The sequence below is a fragment of the Mauremys mutica genome, chromosome 1 (genome assembly GCF_020497125.1).
Source record: "Mauremys mutica isolate MM-2020 ecotype Southern chromosome 1, ASM2049712v1, whole genome shotgun sequence".
Lineage (NCBI taxonomy): Eukaryota > Metazoa > Chordata > Testudines > Geoemydidae > Mauremys > Mauremys mutica.
This window is the reverse complement of record NC_059072.1, coordinates 233,107,933-233,132,315: the sequence shown is the minus strand read 5'-3', so window position 1 is coordinate 233,132,315 and position 24,383 is coordinate 233,107,933. Positions and strand designations below refer to the sequence as shown.

At 39.9% G+C, this 24,383-nt stretch overlaps 1 protein-coding gene across 5 annotated transcripts in view; it reads left to right on the top strand.

Moving 5' to 3' along the window:
• TBL1X (transducin beta like 1 X-linked) overlaps positions 1–24,383 on the top strand; it is a 339,461-nt gene that overhangs the window by 148,659 nt on the left and 166,419 nt on the right. For 3 of the 5 annotated variants that reach the window (XM_044993606.1, XM_044993525.1, XM_044993693.1), the window contains one exon: positions 6,949–7,022. The exons of the other annotated variants lie outside the window; for them this stretch is intronic. The gene's annotated coding sequence lies outside the window, so the exon portion shown is untranslated. The remainder of the gene's footprint in view (positions 1–6,948; positions 7,023–24,383) is intronic. 5 annotated transcript variants of the gene reach the window in all.

The following is a 24,383-nucleotide window of genomic DNA, read 5'->3' as shown; positions in this document are numbered from 1 at the left end:
CATTGATGAAGTAGCAGAACATGAAAGATGCGTGCTTACCCTACTGAATCAATTTTATTAGACTGAGGTTGAGAGTTTCAAAGCTAACGAGGGGATTTAGCCACATTTCATAATTCCCACTACTTGCAATGGGAGTTGTATGGCTAAATCCTGTAGCTGGCTTTGAAAATCTCTTCTTGAAGTCACTTAGATTTTTGGCTGGCATTTTTCCCCATTGCTCAACATTCTGAATATCATAATACTTTGTATTATATAGTATAGGAGCAAAGGATCGACAAACCCACTCGCTTGGAGTGAGTCGGAATTTGGAGCACAGTTAAAAATTCGACCTTGTGAGGAGAGGGACGCTTATGCTTAAGGATGAATTTCATCCCTGGTGCATAAAGCAAAATTGGTGTGCGGAGTCTATTTAAAAATAATATTTGTTTAAAAATAATTCTTTGTTCCAAATACAGCAGAAAATAATTAAATGCTCCAACAACAAACTCTACATAGCAATAATAAAATACCTGTTTGCGTATCAAACATTATCTTACAGATTTATAGTCTTGCTGCAATCCTGTCTTCTGCTCCCTCAGCACACAAGTTATATCAGATTAGACTCAGGGAGCCAATTGCAGAGGTGATGTTGGAAGGTCCTGTTAGTTTAAGGGAATCCTAAGAGATTCTAAATTGTTTTAATTTACACCAATTTAGACTCCTCCGTTAGATTCATCTCTGCCTTTGACCTACAGTCTAAAATACACAGGTCTTGAATTGCACCCTGAAGCTAATTGGAAGCTCATGCAGTGTGTGGAGCACATGTGTAATGTATTCCCTGAAGAAGTACTGATTACACTAGGCAAGAAAGCAGCTGCGTTCTGCATCAGCTGAAATTTTGGTGGTTAGGTGAGGAAAGTGTGGATAGATGACAATTAAGAGGAAGAAGCAAAAACGTGGGGAACAAATTGACAGGCGTGGTGGAGGAGCAGCGAGGACAGAGGGGGTAATGTGTAAAATGCGAGCCATGGGAAATAGAGGTAGAAAAGCAGATTTGTGGGGGAGGCTGGTATATAGTGTCATGGAAGTAGATTTGTAAGTGCTTAATCAGAAAAGCCTGTAATAACATTGGGTGTTGATACGAGAAAGCTGAGGTTGCTTATTCTATATTAGGGTTTATAAAGACTTACATTTTAAACCTCCTCACCTACCTTGGAAAGACCCCGCCTTGAAAACCTAAGTTTTGGGCCCAGATATAAAGCAACAATGACCTCTTGTAAATTCATCACACTCCTAAAGTATCTTTTTCAAATAGGCAATGTACCCTCTATATACAATGATCTAAGGCAGGGGTTCTCACAACACATTTTTGGTGCTTTGTACATTCTTGTCGTTTTTGTTGTTTTTTTGGTTGCTTGCCGGCTAGTAAGTCTGTTGCTGTGAAAAGTGATATTTGTATGTTAATATCACTTTTCACAGCCTCCCAGCTAGCTACTAAATCTGCTGTGAAAAGTGATATTAACACACATACAAATATCACTTTTCATGGCAGACTTACTTGGCCCTGGCATGCCAGGGGGCAAATTAAGCCCTGGACAGGCAGGTGGGTAGGGAGGCACCAGGGCCAGGGGCGATAGGGGGAATGGATGAGGGGGCTGAGGGAGGCAGCAAGGGCCAGGGGCGACTTGAGGAGGGGAGGGGGCCAGAGCCCACTTACACATGGCCAGGGCTGGAGCCCGCTGCTGTGCAGCTAGGGGACAAAGCCCAAAGTCCTGCCCCAGGGGATGGGCCCAGAGACGGACCCTGGGACCCAGAGATGGAGCCCAAAGCCCCACAGCTGGAGCCTGCCTCCCACCACTCCAGGGCTGAAGCCCGACCGCACCATCCTCGGGAAGGTGGGGAACTCACTGGCTGCCTGCTCCTCCAGTGTTTGTGTCTCCAGAGAGGAGCAGGGCTCAACCACTGCTGGTGGCCCCAGGGGAGGGGCCTCTGCTGTGTGCCCCCACCAACCAGGAGGCTGTAGCCACAAGAAAAGCCCCTGGTGGCCGCATTTGAGAAACACTGATCTAAGGTCAGCTGCATGTAGTGGTGATTGCTCCCAAGCTATTTTTGTGTGCAACTTGAATTAGAGGTGGGCAAAACTTTCATCATGAAGCTCTCATGGGATTTGAGTTTCATTACAAACTTCTCAGTTCTGGTTTGGTTTGTTGAAAGCCAAGCTCTGTTAATGTGAACTCCACTATTGCCAATCCCAGATGTTTAAAACTTGGATTGGTTTAAAAAATAGTATTAAAAAACCCCAAAAGCAATAAATCATGTTGCTTTTTTGACTGCCTTTTTGGTTCCCTCCCATACACACACTTTTCGGGGGAAAACACTGACGTCTTTCTCTCCTCCCCCTCCCCCCATCACATTGTGTGAGATCATCTCAGGATCAAAATTCAACCATAAATACACACACAATAAATACAGTTCAGGAAGAGACTGGAACATTTCTTTGGTTGGTTTGTGTTTTCTGCCTAAGAACATGTGAAGTTGGACTATCAGCTGCTTCCCTTCTCCGGGGGGGGGGGGGGGGGGCTGGGTGATCCAGGCTTTTCCCTAGAGGACAGGGCAGAAAGCAAAAATTCCAAATGAAAAGTTCAAGAAAGAAACTGTATTTACTCAAATGTAAAATGTAAGGACAGAATCAAGGGCAATGTTGTGTTCAGGGGTCCAGAAAATGTCAGGAGTGGGAGCTTGTTTTTACTATATGCCTTTAGGAAGTCAACAGCCCTGGTTGTCACTGAATTAGCTTTGATTGAAAAGCCCTTTTTAGCGTTGATTGAAAAGAGCAGCTGAAATTAATTGGGAGCATTTATTTTCGTTATCTGGTTTTTATGTGCAGAGGGCCAAATTCTGGGGTCAGCAACATTGAATCCACAGGAGGTGCACCTGTCTCTATCTATGGTATTTACACGGCTCCCATTTATTGTAGTATCTGAATGCTTCACAATCTTTAATGCAAAGATAAACACAAGATCCCTGTGGGGTAGCAAAGCTCTATTTTTCCCATTTTGCAGATAGGGAGCTAAGCACAGAGACTAGGTGATTTGTCCAAGGTCAGAGAGGAAGTCTGTGGCAGGGAACTGAACACCACTTAGACCATCGTTCTTCTCTTCAGTCCTGCTATGTAAGCACATCCTGATTGTTTTAGGGCCCATGAGGTGACTACGTCATGCTTACATCGGGGGTAGGCAACCTATGGCATGCGTGCCAAAGGCGGCACTTGAGCTCATTTTCAGTGGCACTCTCACTTCCTGGGTCTTGGCCACCGGTCCGGGGGACTCTACGTTTTAATTTAATTTTAAATGAAGCCTCTTAAACATTTTAAAGACCTTATTTACTTTATATACAACAGTAGTTTCGTTATATATTATAGACATATAGAAAGAGACCTTAGAAAAACATTAAAATGTATTACTAGCACGCGAAACCTTAAAGTAGAGTGAATAAATGAAGACTTGGCCCACCACTTCTGAAAGGTTGCTGACCCCTGGTTTACATGATAACCAAACTCTTACTGGACTCTGCCCAGCTTGGCTCCCATTTATGACCATTAGGTAATTGAGAAAGCATAGTGGGTATTAGCAGAGGGGGCAATGAGCATGCATGCTGCTTCCATGATGTCCCAGATGGAGGTAGTGGGTCTACCAAATTGGTGAACACTGAGCTGAGTAGACGCTCAGTGGGTTGTATTACATAGAGATCCTGGAATGGCTGACATTTTGTGATGCAATGTAGCGTCAACAGGCCACTCTGCCTTGAATAGTCCCTTACAGCACGTACTATACCAGGGATTGGTAAGCTTTGGCACGCGACCCGCCAGTATGCCTACCCTGGCGGGCCGGGCTGATTTGTTTACCTGCCGTGTCTGCAGGTTCGGCCGATCATGGCTCCCACTGGCTGCGGTTCGCTGCTCCAGGCCAATGGGGGCTGCGGAAAGCGGCACGGGCCGAGGAATGTGCTGTCTGCTGTTTCCCACAGCCCCCATTGGCCTGGAGCAGTGAACTGCGGCCAGTGGGAGCCGCAATCGGCCGAACCTGCGGACACGGCAGGTAAACAAACTGGCCCGGCCTGCCAGGGTAAGCACCCTGGCAAGCTGTGTGCCAAAGGTTGCCGATCCCTGTACTATACTATGGATGACTAGACTTCGAAGAATTCAATTATTTTTTAACATTTTGACAAATAGGTGTTTTATTTTTAAGCATTTTAATTTTTTTATTGATTAAAATTTTTCACAGTTGCAGGAAATTATGGAGGGTGGGGAGATGAACAATAATTTATTAAGATGATGATAAAAAAGTGAACGGTACAGAGTTTAAGCATAGACGTTTCTGGTTATCAGGGAATAACCATATAGATTAATGGTCCCCCATATCAGCTCCCTGACGTGTAATTCCATTACAGAAATTCAAGAGACAAGGTGGATGAGGTAATATCTTTTATTGGACCAACTTCTGTTGGTGATAGGTACAAGCTTCTGAGCCACACAGAGCTATTCTTCAGGCTTGGGAAAAATAGTCCAAGCATCACAGCTAAATGTAAGGTGGAACAGATTATTTAGTATAAATTATTGTTTGTCTGGTTTAAGATTGGGTGGCATAAGGAATACATAATTTGCAATATCCCTGATTGGGGGTAAAGGGTTGATGGGTCAAAGTACAGACATTGAGATATGAGGGTATGAAGTTCATAAAGTGGCTATGTTTGGATGTGGAGTATAATGAGTGGATATGATGATGAGGATGGATTGACCCTCATTTGGTGAGATTTAATGTTCAGGGAGTTTATGGTTCCAGGTCATATGATCCAACGGAGAAAGTCTTTTAGTTCCTTTCTCGTAGTCGAAGAATGATGTCACTCTATGGATGGCGGGGAGACAAACAATAATTTATACTAAATAATCTGTTCCACCTTACATTTAGCTGTGATGCTTGGACTATTTTTCCCAAGCCTGAAGAATAGCTCTGTGTGGCTCATAAGCTTATACCTATCACCAACAGAAGTTGGTCCAATAAAAGATATTACCTCATCCACCTTGTCTCTTGAATTTCTGTAATGGACTTACATGTCAGGGAGCTGATATGGGGGACCATTAGCTTTAAGATCCCTTCCTGCACTGTAAGACAGGCAGTACTGGAAGAAGAGTTCTCTCTCATTCTCTCTGGAGCACTTGTGGCCTGAGGGTGGAAATAAACTCTTTGTGCCCCTTTTCACCATATTATACCAGGGTCAGAATTTGACCAGTCCGTGGACAGTTGTATATTTGTCATGTTTTATTCAATAGGCCTTTATGCAATTAGAGTTTATATATAAAATACTGTAACCCTAGTGGTTAAAAAAAAATAAAAAACTAATTTACTCTCCTCTTGTCTTTTGCTGATTGCTGCTTATCCTAAAACTATTCTACAATTAATAATAATAAAAAAAGAAATTTAAAATGCATCCTTTTGATGAAGTTACATTTTATAACTGCTAGTAAAGAATTTTTAGGAACAGTTGTTTTAGGAATGCTTAAATTGGGGCTTATATTGATGTGCATCTGCTTTGTGATACATTCTTTAATGACATGTTTACTTGCTATTTTTTCCATAGGACTCCCGCCTTACTTTGGGCTTGGCTACACTCGAAACGCCAAAGCGCTGCCGCGGGAGCGCTCCCACGGCAGCGCTTTGAAGTGCGAGTGTGGTTGCGGCGCCAGCGCTGGGAGAGAGGATTAGCTTACAGCGCTGGGAGCCGCACTCCCAGCGCTGGGGCAGTGTTCACAGTGGCGCTTTACAGCGCTGTAACTTGCTGCGCTCAGGGGGGTGTTTTTTCACACCCCCTGAGCGAGAAAGTTGCAGCGCTGCAAAGCGCCAGTGTAGCCAAGGCCTTTCAGTGCACAGATTGGTTGCACAGGCAACCATGAATCTGGGACTTCCTAGCTTTCAAGTGCTTGATTTTGTAACTTAAATCACTTTTTTTCTAATGATGACTGGAGGGAGGGAGAGGAGGGTTGATACTGCCGTGCCTTCTGTATATTTCTTCTGGAAAAGCCTAGATGGACAGGATGAAAGAAAATAAGAATGGAGAGAATATAGTTAAAATGTTATTTAATCCCATTAAAATTTTTAGATGTATATTCAACTTGCCACTGTTTTGAATTTTCTTTAATTGCTTTTATCATAGAAATACAAGACATTAATTAATTAATTAATCAGCCCCCCCCCCTTCGTTTTCATGTATCATTTTTTCTACCATATTCATGGGAGAAATTCAGACTTAAACTAACTTTGTTCTTTTTTTCCATGTGGCTATCAGTATTTGGCCCCCTGTGCTCTGAATAGAGTTGAAAGTAACATGGTGGTTATTGCTTAATGATAATAATTTCAACTGTTATGTCATGCCATCATAATTGTCAATATTTTTTATTGGGCCGTACCTTAATTAAGTAAATAAAGGCACGAAACCTCTCACGATTTGTAAAAAGGTAATTGAATCTATAGAATTTCCGCTTCAGGCAATAACAATTTTAAGGTAAATTAAATCTGTGGCCAATAAAACCTTGATCATGCCACATTCAATTAATACCCTTTTTAAAAAAAAGGATAAAGGATGCCTGTGTCATCAAACTTGCCTTTCAGTAGCCTGCATTTACACTAGTTTTCACTCAGAAAAAAATCTTTGACATTCTGTTGATTCTACAGACAGAATGATTTGCAGAACTGGTCAAAGTGAAAGCAGTCTCCCTGCACAGAAAAGTCCATTTAGCCTTTCTCTGGTGGAGTAAATTGATGGGAGAGAATCCTGTTATCAGTCCAGATATCTAGCACTTTTAGTTGACGTTTTTGGGTCATGGAGCATTAGGGTAAAGTCATGAACTCTTGAAGAGGATTTGTGTGAACTTGGCATTTCCTTTTTTTTTTTTTTTTTTTTTGTCATTGACAGGTACCCAAGGATAGGAAACTGGCCTGAAGGGAAAATCTGGGGGAGACTGGGTATTTGGCTACATTTGCCCCTGAGTAAGTAAATGTTTAAATAATTACAATACTGTCAGCTTTTTTTAGCTTTTCAGTGCCTGAAAAATAAATATTAACTGTACTGGCTTTAGTCCCTGGAAACTATGCAGATGACTCAAGGTTTCTTGGAATGAAACAGGGCAAGAATATTTGGGCTTGCTTTTTTAAGAGCTTGTATATTACCTTCAATACTTCATAAAAGGCCTTGTTTTTTGTTTCTACCCTCAAAGCCTGTATCAAGTTAAGTGAAGAAAAAGATTTATAACTAAAACAAGTTTTGTTGTTGTTGGCCTTTTATTTTTGCTGGTTTAGTTTTCTGAGAATTACTGTCGAGTGCAATGGAACTATCACTGACTTAAAGTTAAGCACACGCTTTGCTGGATTGGGGTCTGGTTGCATGGCTCTTTGTAGGCTCAAGGCCTTATAGAGGAAGGTTTGAGCACAGAAGCAGTCAAGCACCAGGGAGCAGACATAGGTAGAAAAGAGCCCATGAGAGAGGACTCTGGATTCACATCCCCACCCCTGAGCAACGACCTAACCTTGCATGTAAACAGCACTATATTAATGGGAGAGCTTCTCCCGTTGACATAGCTACCGCCCCTCGCGGAGGTGGATTAACTACACCAATGGAAGAAGCTCTCCCATCGGTGTAATAGTGTCTTCACTAAAGCGCTACAGCGATGCAACTGCACCAGTGTATGTGACGATAAGCCCTAAGGGCTTGGCTACACTTACAAATTTGCAGCGCTGCAGCAGGGTGTGAAAACACACCCTCTCCAGCGCTGCAAATTGCGGCGCTGCAAAGCGCCAGTGTAGTCAAAGCCCCAGCGCTGGGAGCGCGGCTCCCAGCGCTGTCCGTTATTCCCCACAGGGAGGTGGAGTACGGACAGCGCTGGGAGAGCTCTCTCCCAGCACTGGTGCTTCGACTACACTTAGCGCTTCAAAGCGCTGCCGCGGCAGCGCTTTGAAGTGTAAGTGTAGCCAAAGCCTAAGTTGCAGACCATTGTTGCTCTTTGCCATGTTAATTGAGGGAAAATCTGCTACGGAGTCAATTAAAAGGAATGCAAGGATACTTCCTTCCATAACAGGACTGAAGGTGCTGGCAGTTTCCTAGGAAGTGAGAATCCAAGAACCAAATTTATGTTTCCCTCATGGCAGCACAAAAAATTGCCACTAAAACCTGGGGCCAGCCCCAAGACTTTTCATTTTGCTAGGGAAGGTGGTTCATAATAGATACTCCTTAAAATACAAACGGATCCCTTGTAAACTGGGGTATTTTGAATGATCAGATAAGCAAACTGTAGCATTGACCATTTTTTCCCCCTTTCTTACCCAGTATGTATTCTTAATATGGAGGCAAAGTTCATTGAGTTTTCTGAAATGAATACCAAAATTGTAGCACTTCTCCATGCTGGGAATTTATCATTGCCATAAAAGTTATTTTTAGTTTGGGAAGGTTTATCGTTGTTTATGTAAGGCAAAGATTCTTTATTTCTAACTATGTTACGTTTTGAGAGAAACTGCCTCTTACAAAGTCCATTGCTTTTGGTTCATGTCTGACCTAGACTGATATCAGTGTGTTTGATTCTAAAACATTGCCATGGCTTAATCATATTCCAGTTCTCAATGAATGAAATAATAAGAAGTTGATAAATGTATGATAGCTGAGTAGGCAAGCGTACTTTAGTTTGCAGTATTAACTGTTTATTTCTTTATAGTGCAAGTATAAACTTTTTTGCCTTTTTAATCACTTGTGGTATAAAGAGAGAATTAAACATGCCACCTCTTATAACAATTCACTAAGTTTCATAACCTACAACACCATGTAAGATTTTAAACTCATTATACACCCACATGTACATAGCATAAGAATCTATTCTTATCTTTGCTGTGAAATACAGTAAGACCCCCACTTAGGGTCAGTTTTTGTTTTGTAATTCAAGTAATCTCACATTGTTTGTCACTTGCACCTTTAAAACTGGCTGGTTGTTTTCATGTTTAAGGGCTGGTTCCTGCAAATGGGTATGCCCAGGCACACCCCTGAACCAATGAATATCCAGGATCTACCCTAAAGACCCAGTGTGCAGGTGTAATGTTTTTTAATGGCGAGAAATACTGTATTGTTAAATAGTAGTTGCATATTTTAAAATAAAAATTAGTTTATATCAGATTTAAAACAGAAACGTTAGACCATTCAGAGATGTTTTCTTGTTTCTTTTAACTTTTATAATACACATTAAAAGTTTTCATGTATAAACTCTGTTATCTGTCCATCTCTTTGTACTTGGTCTGTTGCTATTGATAGTGACGACTGACAAGATATTTCCTGGCCTTTTGTATCTTGGACTCTGTATAAATTCAAGCATTCATTTTAAGATTATTTTCTTCCTCTGCATTGTTTACTTTTGTTGGTCATTTTTAAGGGCAGCAGCAAGGTCTCTCTAGAGTTATAGTTTAAAAGTTTCAATCGTGTACATGACAAAGGAGCTTGTTGGTGGAAAGGAAGGTTGTCATTCTGTGCTTTTCAAAGAGCATGTGGTATTTGTGCTGCATTGGGAACAGAGATAAGTAGGTGTTCTGATTCTTTTTACTGGAACAGTAGTCCAGGAAGGCCATATGTGTCCTTGGTTTGTATGAAGAAGGCAAAAAGTCCACCACAGAATTAGAAGATGAAGGCACTCTAGTTAAGTTACGTAGTTTATCCCCTTATTGGTACAGGAGTCTTCCCTACAGTGATTTATCAAGTGCTTTATCCGGCCTACTCATATATTTGCTACTCACTTGTGATCATTGTGAACCCATGCATTTCCTTTTTAAAATTGAAAGTGAGTGCACTGGGGCCAAATTTCCCCTTTTTAGCAAATAAATGAAGGGTGAATTTTTTTGTACATATGCTGTACCCAGCTGCTCCTGGTGGGAACGTTGTTCTGAATGAAAGCTGTAGTGTTCTGAGCTCTTTTGAAAATCTGGCCCTTGGTTTGCCACAACATAAAAATACATTCGTGCAACTTTGTGTGTGTGGTATTAAATTATACTGTAGTCCCTGAGAAATAATTTAGCAGAATTTATTGTCTGATTTTTTTAGCTAATAGGCAAGATGAAACCAAGCAAAGCCTGTTGATGCTGTAGCATGTAGCACTTTAGCTGTGTTTAACAGCTAAATTCAGAGGGATTATTACTATTGTGAACTACAGTCAATGGTTTATGACAGTAATTTTTTAAGATACTGTTACTACTGTTCAATGACTATGATGGATAATCTTTCATTATCTGGGGACATAGGGCTCTTTCTTTCTCATGAAGATGAATTAAGTATTTACAATTATATTTATATCAATTTATCTACAGAAATTCTTAATGAAACTGACATTTTATAAGTTATTTCTAGAAGGTTTTCTTCTCTTTTTATATTATGAAGAAACTTGTTTCATAGGGTGTTTTATGTGGATGGGGGTCAGGTTAAGGGTTGACTCATTTGAAGTTTAATTAACCCAAAACATCATGAAAATGAAACAAATTAGTTTATTTAAACGGTTGCATCTATTGAAATTATTGCTTTTCGGGGAAGTAGTAGAACTGCATAGTTGCTAGGAAGGCTCCTTTTGATCTTCAGCATACAATCCCTTATTTTGATCAAGCCGAAAATGTTAATGAAATTAAATCTCCATTTTATTTCACAGCCTGAAGCAAAGTGTTACAGCCTTTCCTTGGGGTTTGGAAAACAATATATCACTAAATTTGAAAGGCACAAAAGTCCCTTATTAAAATATATAGATATTGCTGCTGTACATTACGAGGCTGTAAATGAGAACTGATCACTCGTAGGGGACTTGCAGGTGGATGTTGGCTTTTAAAGAACAATACATTATATTACAAGTTCCTTTAGGGGATGAATGTTTTTTTTTATTAATGATTCCTGGAGAGCAGGAGGCTACATTATGATGATATAGTTCAATATTTGTCTAGATTGTTTTTTTGAGAGCCTAACTCCTTTTAAATATTGCCATATGAATTCCCACATATTGTTCACCTATCACACAGGAAAAAATGGCTCTGTTTAGAGCAGGTGCAGTTTTCACACTAACCGTGAATAGAAATGCGAATGCAGTTAATGTGCAGTACCCATGAACAGCAGTACCGTTATACTGTTGTCTCTCCAAATGATGGGAGGTTTTGGAGGAAATGAAGGGGGAGATGGTTATGTGGAGGATGCTCTCTGATATGAATGAACATTTCTGACTCTTCTTTAGGTGGATGAAAAAAGACTCATTACAGACCTGACTTGTTTTGTTTTTATTTTGTTAATCTCTGATATTTAGAAAGCATCTTTACTGATCCTTTTTGCAAACCGTCTCATGCAATAACTGGCAAAACAGAAGCAATTAGTGGTGAAGTCTCAAAGGGAATCTCAAACTTCACTTTAAGTGCAATGATTAAATCCTTTAAAATGGTAACCAATGCTGCCAAAAACTCCTGTAATTGGTCACTAATGTATTTTGTTGTAGTAGTCAAAAGCTACTAGATTTCAGACACATAATTAGCAATGTACACACGTTTGGTCAGTAAAATTGAAAATCTTAATATAACCATGGCTAGAGCGGGCAGAAAAGGAACACAGAACTGGAAAACTGAAATGGTGTTTTGTTGATAGTACCTAAGTAGAACTGTACGCTTCAATAAAACAAGTGTCCTACTGTGCTGGAATACAAATGGCCTGTCTGTGGCAGGATACAGGGAAGACGTTTGGCAGAGAGGGATTTGAGAGCTTCTGGCATTATGTAATTGAATTGGCCATTTCTTTAAAGATACAGCAAATTGTTTGTTGCAGCGTTCATCATCATAAGGAAGGTCAGACAGCTTGCCAAACATATGATATTCATAATAAAAAATAAAACAGTGACTCACACTTAAACACAAATCATTTATTATATTTGTAAAAGCTGTAGAAATGAATAAGATTTTTTTTTTTGAGTTGAGGCATCAGAAATCTAGTAAGATTGTAATTTGAGAGGTGGAGAGAGTATTAGTCAGTGAAAACAGACTTCAAGGAATTTAGCTAGTGTTCAACATAGGGATCCCCTAACTTGCAGACATTGCAGGTATTTTGCCAGTGATGCTGCTTACTGTTGCTTTTAAAATGCTTTACAGAAGGTAATCCCAATTTTTTTCTATTTAAAAAAACACAACAAAAAAACACTTACAAGATGGGAAAGGGACTTAAAAAAACCAGTTCATTTTTTAACAAAGCATTGCTGCTTCTTGTTAAAATTGGCTATAGTGTGACAGAGCCAAATGCTGCAACAAGCTGCAGCATATTTGAAATCTATGAAATGTTCAATATCAGGACGTTGGGAAAACCCTCTCAAGTCATATCCAGAACAGTGAACATAAATTGTATTGTGACGGGAGCTTTGGGCTACACAGTGGTGCCTCAGAAATGAGGAGTGGTTAGCTTTCAGACCCTAATGCGTTCAGGAGACTAGCATTCTGATTTCTTGCACCACTGATAGGGTTGGAAATTGGATATACAGATCCCAACAAGCCAGGCTATGAAGTCAGGGGAGGAAGCAATGCTTTGAATCCTAAAGCATATCTTGCTCTTTTTATTATTAATTTTGATGAGAAGGTGAAGGAGGGGAGGTAAACTAGAACATAAATGTCTATTGTTAACATTCAAGCCATATAAATTAAATAATTATAGGAACATTTCTTCATGTTAAAAGCTGTACGAGAGCTGCTATATTAAAATAATAAAATACATACTTTTAATTATTATTTTCAGCAGAATATATAGAAGTGCATATTTGGAGTGGTGGTGGTAAACATTTGCTTAAAATATGCACATCTGATAGAAGCAAGGGATGGAAAATACCCACTAGATTACATACTCTACTCCTCTCTGCCAGTGCAGGATTGTTCCTTACAGTATGCTTTCTAGTATTTTGTCCAGGAATGGCGTTCCTCTGTTCCCATTAGGATATTATTCCACAGGGCAGTAGACCTATCTGTCCAGAAAGCCTTTCCAGATATTTAGTCCAGATCTGCCATTTCTTAATTTTATTCTATTACTCGTACTTGCATTTTGATGTATGAAAAATTATTTGTCTTCCTCCCTGGTGAGTGTAACCTCAGATACATGTGAACTGTTATCATGTTCTGTTCTCTCCCCTAGTTGTCACTTAGCCAAACTATACATATTTAGCTCTCGTAATCTTTCCTTATAAGATAGTTCCTCTAGCTCCCATACCAGGTCCTATTTTCCTCTAGCTCCCTCTAGCTCCCATTCTGTTGCCAGTCACAGAACTTCCTCCAACTTGCCAAAGTTTTTCTGATAATAGGTCCAAAATTCTAGGTCTGATCATACTATAGACATATGTAAATATAAAGGTGACTATTACTTTCTCGCCCCATGATGTGATCTCTTTGCATATGCTGCCCAAAAAATGAATTTGCTTTTTTTCTGTTGCCAGATTCCACTGCAAGCTCCAGTATAGTTTGCTGTCCAGAATCTCTTCTATATCTCTGCCAAATTTCTCCCTTCCATTCAGTATGTCGTGAATTATATTTGTTCCAAATGTGTAGTATCTTTCATTTTTTAAAATCAAATATCATTTTTTATTTTTTGTACATTTTTATCTGTCTAGATCCCTGTGAATTATTTTTCTGTCCTCACTTGTATTTGTGACTTCTTCCAGTTTAGTATAATCTACAGATTTTATTACATGCTCTTACTAACCAGCAAGTGACCTGTGCCCCATGCTGCAGAGGAAGGCAATTCCTCTGCCCCATGTCTAACGTGGGGGGAAATTCCTTCCCGACCCCAAATATGGTGATCAATTAGACTCTGAGCATGTGGGCGAGACCTACCAGCCAGACACCTGGGAAAGAATTTTCTGTAGTAACTCAGAACCCTCCTCTTCCAGTGTGCCATCTCCGGCCATTGGAGATATTTGTTAATAGGAGAAAGGTCACATGCCATTGTACGCAACCTCATCATACCATCACCTCAATAAACTTACCAAGCTCAGTCTTGAAACTAGGGTTTTTGGACCCACTGCTCCCCTTGGAAGGCTGCTCCAGAACGTCACTCCTCTGTGGTAGCCAGCCTAGGCACCTACCCATAACCTCAGCTTCAGACAGCATTTATATTTTCAAACAAGATAGCGTGTATAATATGTTCCATTTTAATAAAGTTTAAAGATTTGGTTGTGAAATTATCTTTAAGGTATTTTTAGGGTATCTAGGATTTCTCAAAAGCCTGACCATATTCTGGTCCCCAAATATTGATGACCAGATTTTCAAAGAAGAGTTCAGCAGCCTACAGCTGCATTGGTTGACAATAGAAGCAGCTGGGTGTTAAGCTTCTTTGAAAGTCTGGTCCTAGGATTATTACTAGATTATCAGCAAAATATTTTTACAGTAATTAAATATGCTAAATGCTTATATTTCTGTTGTTTATTATTTTTACTGTGGTAGCGCCTGGGGGCTCTAGTCAAGCAGCATGACCCCGTAGTGCTGGGTGCTGTACATACACAGGACTAAAAGATGATCCCTGCCCCAAAGACCTTCCAATCTAAGTATAAGACAAGAGACAACAGATGGGTTACAGACAAATGGATAATACTAGGAAATAATGAGACAGTATTGGCCAGCATTATAGGCAATGATCTCAGCACACCAGCAGTCTAACAGTTGTCAGATTTTTGTAGGCATAATGGAAAAGGAGAGTTTTAAGAAGGATTTTAAAGGAGGATAATGAGCCAGTCTTGTAAATATTTATGGGGAGCTTCTCCCAAGCATAAGGGACAGCATGAGAGACAGCATGAAGGTGCTTATTTATGTAACCCTTCTGCCGGGCCGAAACGATAGCAGCAAGGGCCGGGTTCAATACATAGGGGTCCCTTCCCCACAACATAATACAAAACCAGCTCGAGCCCCCACCCAGTGACCTGGGAAAATCTTACACACACCCCTGGGCGCCTCGAAGAGGCAATACTTCCTCTCTCGCAAGCACAGAGTCTTGGTGTAGCAGAAAAGGTTTAATTACATGACAAACAACAAGCATTAAATTGGGAAAATACCTCAGCTAGAGTTCATAGGTCAAACCGTGAGCAAAGACCCACTCCAGCAAATTGGGCCATGTCCTTCTCTCGGGGCCCTTGAGTCCAGCAACCCCCAAATCACCCACAGTCCCAAAAGTCCCACAATCCAAAAGTCTCTGTCCCGGGTCAGTGCAGCCCCAGAGCTCAAGAGTCTCTCTGCAGAGGTCCCCCTCCTCAGCCTGGGTAGAAAGGGGCACCTTATGTGGTTTCGGGGCCAACTGCCCTGCCTCTTCGTGGGGTTCTGCTTCCACCAGCCGTCCCCCGCAAATGCTCAGCTCTGTTGGCTCTGTGGGCTGCTCCGCTCTGCCAGCTGCTCTGGTCCACCAGCTGTCCTGTGAGCCACTCCAGCCGTCCTCGCGAGCTGCTTGGCTCCACTCACCCAGTGGCTGCACAAACTGCTCCACTCCGCTCTGCCAGCTACTCTGCTCCACAGTATGGCTTCAGGCTCCCCCACTCATTAGCACAGTACTCAGTGCTCTCAGCTCAGCAAGTCCAGCTCTTCAGTGATTTCAGCTCTTAGTGATTCCAGCTCATAGTAGGGAAACCCAGTGCCCATGAGTTCAGCTCAGTAACCGGTATCTCGATTCTTAAAGGAATCAAAAAATTAACTCTGACATTCCACAGTGGAGAGAGGCATAGGTGGAACTGGTGCTTCTGGCTCACACAAGGAGCCTGCACCACCAAGTACAGACATCTGTCCCCAGCCGCTCTCTTTTCAATGGGTTTTGGAACCCATGTGCCCCATCTAGCAAGCGCTATCCAGCTGACAATGAAACCCCCCATCACAAGACAATTTTGTAGTTCCCCATTTACCCAATCAGGGTGACAACATTTCATTCCTCCTGCCCCAATAACAAAGAAATTGGGGATCCCACAGCGGTGAAAATAGCCATCCCAGGCTGCTGTGCGCTATGCTAATGGGAGTGGGAGTGCCAGTGCAAATAATTGAAATACCAATGCGAATACATGAAACTTCTTTCTGCACTCCCCATAATTTACCACCAGATGTCAGGGTAGAGCTCTGCTTACATTTAAAAACTTAAGTGGGTGATTGGAGACCATCTTGATAGTGTTATGCGATAAGTTAGGGGCTAGGCCATAAAGGGCTTTGGCTTTGAAGGCAAGTAGATTATGTTTTATTCGCCAGAGGAGGCGGAGCCAGCAGATCGATGTAAGGAGAGGGGTAACACAAAGAAGGGCTAGGAGAGTGGTATTCTGAATGTATATCAACGAGGGAAGATTGTGTTTGTCAAGGCCGGAGAGAAGGATGTTTCAGTAATCGAGATTTGAGATTGAGAGCTTGGTCGAGAGTTTTAGCTGTGTGGATGGATAAGAAAGGCCATAACTTAGATGTTTATTGAAAAAGAATTGGCAAGGTTTAGACATAACCTGGGATGTGAGGATGTGGAGAAAGGTCGGAGTTGAAGATGACAGCCATTTTACAGGCCTGAATGACAGAATGGTGGTGGTGTCCACAATGATTGAGAGACGGCTCATGAGGGTGGTGATTAAGTGCTCTGTTTTTGCCATGTTTATCTTGAGTCAACATCTTGAGCCATGAGGAGATGTCAGAGACTAGCTGAAATTTTAGTTTGTGCAGAGGGAGATGGGTCTGGAGTAGAGAAGTAAATCTGAGTTATTAGCATAGAAATGGTAGTTACATTTGTTTTTGAAGATGAGATTACCCAGAGATCAGATATAGAGGGAGAAGAGAAAGGGACCAATGGCAGAGCCCTGTGAAACCCCCACAGAAAGTTGGAAGGCAAATGAGGAGGGTTGTCCAGAAGACACACTGAAGGGACGACCTCCAACTCAAATTACTTCACATCAGTTATGTTGAATTATAAAGATAATAGCAAAGAATAGCAGAACTGCATTTCTCTGTCCTGATATTTTCAGCCCCATTATAGTTAAAAGTGGGCTGTCAAGTGATTAAAAAAATTAATTACGATTAATCGCGTGATGAATCGCACCGTTAAACAAAAATGGAATACCATTTATTTAAATATTTTTGGATTTTTCTACATTTTCAAATATATTGATTTCAATTACAACACAGAATACAAAGTGTACAGTGCTCACTTTGTTTATTTTTGATTACAAGTATTTGCACTGCAAAAAAACAAAATAAATAGTATTTTTCAATTCACCTAATACAAATATTATAGTGGAATCTCTTTATCATGAAATTTGAACTTACAAATGTAGAATTATATACAAAAAAAAGTCATTCAAAAATAAAACAATGTAAAAATTTTAGAGCCTGCAAGTCCACTCAGTCCTACTTCTCATTCAGCCAATCGCTCAGACAAACAAGTCTGTTTACGTTTGCAGAAGATAATGCTGCCCACTTGTTTATGGTGTCACCTGAAAGTGAGAACAGGCGCACTCATGACACTGTTGTAGCCAGTGTGGCAAGATATTTACATGCCAGATGCACTAAAGATTCATATGTCCCTTCATGCTTCAACCACCATTCCAGGGGACATGCGTCCATGCTGATGACGGGTTCTGCTCGATAACAATCCAAAGCAGTGCGGACGGATGCATGTTCATTTTCATTATCTGAGTCTGATGCCACCAGCGGAAGGTTGATTTTCTTTTTTGGTGGTTCGGGTTCTTTAGTTTCCACATCAGAGTGTTGCTCTTTTAAGACTTCTAAAAGCATGTTCCATACCTCGTCCCTCTCAGATTTTGGTAGGAACTTCAGATTCTTAAACCTTGGGTCGAGTACTGTAGCTATCTTTAGAAATCTCACATTGGTACCTTCTTTGCGTTTTGTGAAATCTGCAGTGAAAGTGTTCTTAAAATGAACTACATGTGGTGGGTCATCATCCAAGACTGCTATAACATGAAATATATGGCAGAATGCGAGTAAAACAGAACAGCGGACATACAGTTCTCCCCCAAGGAGTTCAATCACAAATTTCATTAATGCATTATTTTTTTAACAAGCGTGATTAGCATGGAAGCATGTCCCTTGGAAGGGTAGCTGACGCATGAAAGTTGGGCATTCATGAATGTCTAGCATATCTGGCACATAAATACCTTGCAATGCCGGCTACAATAGTGCCATGCAAATGCCTGTTCTCACTTTCTGGTGATGTTGTAAATAAGAAGAGGGCAGCATTATCTCCTGTACATGTAACAAACTTGTTTGTCTTAACAATTGGCTGAACAAGAAGTAGGACTGAGTGGACTTGTAGGCTCTGAAGTTTTACGTTGTTTTGTTTTTAAGTGCAGTTATGCAACCAAAAAAAAATCTACATTTGTAAGTTGCACTTTCATGACAAAGAAATTGCACTACAGTACTTATATGAGGCGAATTGAAAAATACTGTTTCTTTTGTTTATCATTTTTACAGTGCAAATATTTGTAATAAAAATAATATAGACTTTGATTTCAGTTACTACACAGAATACAATATATAAGAAAATGTAGAAAAGCATCCAAAATATTTAATACATTTCCATTGGTATTCTATTTCTTAATAGTGCGATTAAAACTGATATTAATTTTTTTAATCGTGATGAATTTTTTGAGTTAATCGCATGAGTTAACTGCGATAAATTGACAGCTCTAGTTAAAATCCACGAAAGCATCCTTTTTTCCAATCTTCATTACTAATTTTTGTTGTGTTTATGTCATTTGTGCATAATAAAGGTACAATCAAGGTCATGGTGGATAACCACCTGAACATAAGCTCCCAGTGCAAAGCTGTGGCTAAAAGAGCTAATACAATCTTCAGTTTTATAAACAGGGACTATTGAATAAGGTGTGGGGAGGTAGTATTGACTGTGTATACAGCACTGGCGATTCTACTGCCAGAATACTGTATCCAGGTCTGGTGTCCATACTTTAACAAGGATGTTTTTAAAAAAAAAAAATTGGAAAGTGTTCAGAATATAGTTCAAGAGGGACTGAGAAACTATTCTGGAAAATCTGTCTTTGAGTGAATGACCAATGAAGCTCAATCTAGTTACCTTATCTAAGAGAAATTTGTGATCAACTCACCTCTCAATCTGTGGTTACCTATGTTAGTATTTCTGATAGTAGAGGGTTATTTAATCTTGAAGGCAAAGATACAACAAGACCTCATGGCTGGAAATTGAAGCTAGACAAATTCAGACTGGAAATGAAGGGCAAATTTTTCCATGGAGGTTAATTAACTATTGGAACAATTTATCAAGGGGGTGTGATGGTTTCTACATCACTTTAAGCCTTTAGATCAAGTTTTGATGTTTTTCTAAAAGTTATACTTTATTCAACCAGAAGCTATGGGCTAAATGCAGGAATCACTGGGTGGAATTCTATGGCCTGTGTTATGCAGGAGGTCAAATTACAATGGTCCCTTCTGGCCTTAAAATATGCAAAGGTCTCTGATTCAGGGTAAATGTATGTGTATAATATATATTCTTCAGCTGGGGCGATGGCTTATTTTGGTAACAGGATATGTGAGAACTACAGTGTTGTAAGTACTATATGTAAGCTGAGAACCAAGTTTGGTAACACGGCAAGGAGCATTGCAGAGCTACCTCTTGGAACGCAGGATTTATCAAGTGCTTCTTTTGAAGCATCCCATGGCAGATATGACATTTGTATATGTCTTGTTAGGTGAGAGTCCCCCTCTTAGTATATGCCCATGTAAATAACTATTTGAATGCTTGGTGCTATTACTTTATAGAGAGAATTTGGAAATACAAACCAGACCAATTACATGTTATTGTTTCCAGATTTACAGAATTGTTCTCTCAGTCTTTATTTACTGTGAAAGTTGTCTGGTAATGTTGCAGGCACTTCTAATACAAAGTTTAATTAATGCTACTGCTTTTGAAAAAAACAAAAAATCCTTTGGCGCTTAAGGGGAGGAGAGAGTGAAAAAAATTGAGGGTTTTTTTAGATGGAAAATCTGTTGAATATGAACCTATGCAAGTTTACAAAAGAGATCAGATGAAATACCTCTCAGATGTTCTACAATGTCTATCTGAGAGGACACACAGCACTTGATTTTTCATGTTTTGATAGCTGCCATTCAGAAATGTGGACGTTGCTTAGCTTTGGAGAATGTTATGTTTTTTAGATGTTATTAACTAGGCAATGTTGACAGAAGTAGTATTTTCTATACCTGTTTTACAGTTAAATGTACAGTGGATTTCACTAAAAAGTAAACATTTGCCATGGCATGGTATAAATACCTCACTGCAGTATGCATTCTAAATATAGGAATTCATCACATCAATAACACAGGATGTCAATTGTTTTAATGACATCTCTATTTAGTTTCATCTTTTTTAAAAAAATGCCACAGATAAACAGGAAATGCCACATGACTGACTTGATTTGTGTTGCAACTGAGAGCAAATTTGGCTAATCATATAGACGTCAGAAAGGCTTGTCCACCCACATCATCTTACTATCCCTGGGTATAGACAGAATTGCAGGCCATGTGTATAGTATTTTTGTTGAGTAATCTTCAAAACTGATGATGATTAGTGACCACTCCATGCCTATTAGTTCTTTATGATCAGGTTGGTGTACAATAGACTAGACTTTGACTTTTGCCATATGATCATGCAGTTCCTATTTTGTCCATAAATACTGCATATAAACTTTTTTTTGTTGGCATAAAAACCTAGGCTATTCTCTTCTATGGTCAAAAGAAAAAAAGAAAAGAATCTATTGGCCTCTCTCATATCTGGGCTCAGAAACATGTCTGACAAACCCATCTCATGGGACAATGTGTGGTCATGTCGATTGTTTGTTTCTTTGCAGCTTAGCATCATGGCCCATTCTGTTTGCCCTGATGTGCACAAACTCAACAGGAAAGAGAAGATGTGCACATTCTGTTTTTGTTTGTTTGAAAGCTGGATGAGAGTCTCCCATTTAGAACTAAATTTGACTAACGGATGTTAAGAACATGTTGGCTTTGTATGCTTTAATTAAAAGACTCTTAATTCCTCGGATAGGGAAACATTTCTGGAACCTGATCCCTTGGCGTAGCAACCTGTTGCTTTCTCTGTACTTCCTTCAGTGAAAATTTCAGGATAGCATAGTGCTTTAAAGATTTAATTCTGGAATTAGGCAGCACCACCTCTTATACAAAGATTCGGGGATGAATTTAAAATGATTTATGTATTGGTTAGTGCTAAAATGGCTAGCTTCTCTCCACAATAGGAAGAATTCTCTTTCTTCCCCTTCCTGTGCCCCTCCCCAAGAATATAAAACAATATAAAAATATAGGTGTGGAAAGGCATGAAAATGTGTTTAAAGTATTTTTCTTCTGGCTTGGAACAATGGTTGCTGACAGCAGGAGGCTTGCTTGCTTGCTTAAAATTAGATTTGAATCATCAGTGTAATAGCTGTAGGAAATTGTGCTATGGATGGATGCCAAGAAGTCTACTGACGTCTGCTCCATCCTTTGAGTAAGTATGGGGTGATCTCTGTCTGACCATAGCTGGCTTCCTTAATTGAGGGAGCTTCTGCTCTCTCTGACGGATTGAGGGTGTTGGTTTAAGAGTCCTTAAATCAAGATGTTTTGTACATGAACAAAGGGAATTTAGTGGAGCTCCAAGGAGGAAAACACAGAACAAGTTTTCAAATACACAAGTGGGTACAATCAGTCCAGGCCTCGTGATAGAAGGTAGCTTTACCATCAGTTCCTATTTCATATTAACTTGGCCTAAATCCAAGAACTCTTTTCCCTCTCCTGATATAGGGTACAACAGGGGTTCTTGCTTGCTTGCTTTCTTAGCCAGTCAAAGAGCAATCCCCTTTCCAAAGCTGCTTTGAAGTCAGCATCATTTTGGCTTACTCTTCTTCAGTTTCTGAGCTGTTTTATGATGGCCTGGCATCCACTTGTTTCGTAACTGTAGTTATTACCCCTGCCTTTGCAGTAATCCAATCTGGAGATGACAATTACTTCTCCATGGGGCTTCACCTTAAGATCACTCAGAATGCAGCTTCTCACTTAAGCGGTGTTTCTTACAGGGAGCATGAGACATCTGTGCTCTGTAGTGGCTTCCATTTCATTTCTGGTGCAATCTAAGGTGGTGTTTTTAATCTATGGCCCTAAGCAGTCTGGTTCTTGATTACTTCAGAGACTACTTTGTGTGATACCGTGGTAACTGATAGCAGCTGAGGTGCTCAGGCTACCAGTCCCCTAGTTTACATTGGTGGGGGACTGAGGCAGGGCTTTGTCAATGAGATGCCCCTTCCTTTGGAAATAATTTATCTTGTTGGTGTATCAGAGCCAGAATTTGCTGACCTTCAGGTTACACTGCAAAGTTTTGCTGTTCTCTATTCCTGGGTTGGAGGGCAAAGTGGAAGAAAAGGAGTGGTGGTGAACTTTAATTGAAGGATTTTTTTTTAAAAGAAGGATTTTAATTTAAATATTGGTCGGTCTATATAGTGTGTTCTTAATGCATGTTGTGTGTGCAACAAGAGGAGACGTTTTAAATAAGTCTAAACAAATAAACAGCTAATGGTCATTCCACATTGATAACCTGTTCTTATGTCTACTCCAATTAACTGTGTATTACCAGTTCCCATCTCCTTTGGGATTGGTAAAGTCTGCATAAAGTTTCTGGATTATTTTTTTTTAGTGTTTTATTTTACTGAGGTGGTTCCACACATGGATTGGATATATGAACAATTATCATTTGTTAATTGTTGGCAGATAGGGGACACAAGATCACCCCCAGTGGCTCAGCAAAGACTGGTACAGCAAGCCTGGTATTATCCAATTGGGTGTGGCAAATGTACTGCTTGAATGTGAGGGACCGCCTTAAGTTGGTGGGCCTTAACCTAGTGTAGTTAAAACTGTATAGGAAGGAGTAGCTTCCAGAAGAGTTTCTGCTGAAATGTATTCACCATAGTATCATTTGGATTGGAAAAGATATATCATGGATCATCTAATCTGTCCCCTTTCTTCATGGCGGGATTGATCTAACCATCTCTAAATCATTCCTGGCAGGCTTTAGGTACCCAAGGTGATGGTGTTTCTAACACCTCCCTTGGTAGCTTGTTCTGTTGGCTAACTGTTCTTACAACGTGTTTCCTAATATATAACCCAAATTTTCTTCTCTGTACTGAGCCCATTATTTCTTGTTCCATCTTTGCTGACTAATGTATCTAATTGGCCCCTGTGGCATATTTGTAGACAGTTGTTTCCCCTTAGTCTTTTCTTTAGCCAAAACATGCTCTGTTCTCTTAAATTTCCCTTTTCTTTACTTCCCAAAGCTTAGTCATTTGTGTTGCTTTTCTTTTAAATTTCTCCCATTTGTTTGAGCTTGCCTCTTTTTGTTTTTGTTTTTAAATTGTGTTATCTAAATTGGAAGATAGTATTTTTAAGACCTAACTCTGTACATCATAATTTGACTCATAGTATATTGCTAGATAGCATATACTCTTAATAATGTTATTCAGCCAATCATCTTCAAACATATTTCATGTCCCGTGGGTGTCTGCCATCTGTTACTTTATGCCATTAGATTTCCACCAGATTTCCTATATTCCCCTCAACATACTGTGCTGAAAAATAACTTCCTCATCTTTCCCTTTATTGATCTCACAATTTAGTCTTAATTACACACCTAATCAGATTATGGTCACTATTTCTATTTCTCACTATATCTCGTTTTCCATTTTAACCAAAACAAATGTAAGAATTGCTCTGGGCTTATGTATCTGGGGCCTGATTCTCTGCTGCCTTGCAAAACCAGTATAAAGTGGTGTTAAAACGCTCCGGAATCAGCATTTTATACTCACTCTTGTGCTCATTTTGCATGGCACTTGTAAATGACTATACAAAATACAAAGCAATAGAGACTCAGGTGCCCTATTTAAATATTAGGCATAGAATGCATTTTATGATCATGTAGGGGCTGATTCTATATTACTTATACAGGCAGTGGAAGGATACCAGGCCAGATGAAATGATCATCGTGGTTCCTTGTGGCATTACAATCTATCAGAATCAGGATATTTGTGAATTACCACTCGAAGGAATATTTTCACAAAGATTTCTGATTTCTCTTATATCTAACACTTTGGATAGGTGGTCTATAGACATTTCCCCTTCTTTTTTTGCCAGATCTTAAAATCACTACCTAAACCAACATCTAACAGATTATCAGAGCCCAATTTTGTTGTTATTATCTTAACAGCTCTCTGAATGCCTTTGTTTTTGTTAGTGTGGCAACCTAAGAAGAGTTATAAATATATAAAAGTAAATAAAGTTTTCATCTTCTAAAATAATCTTTAA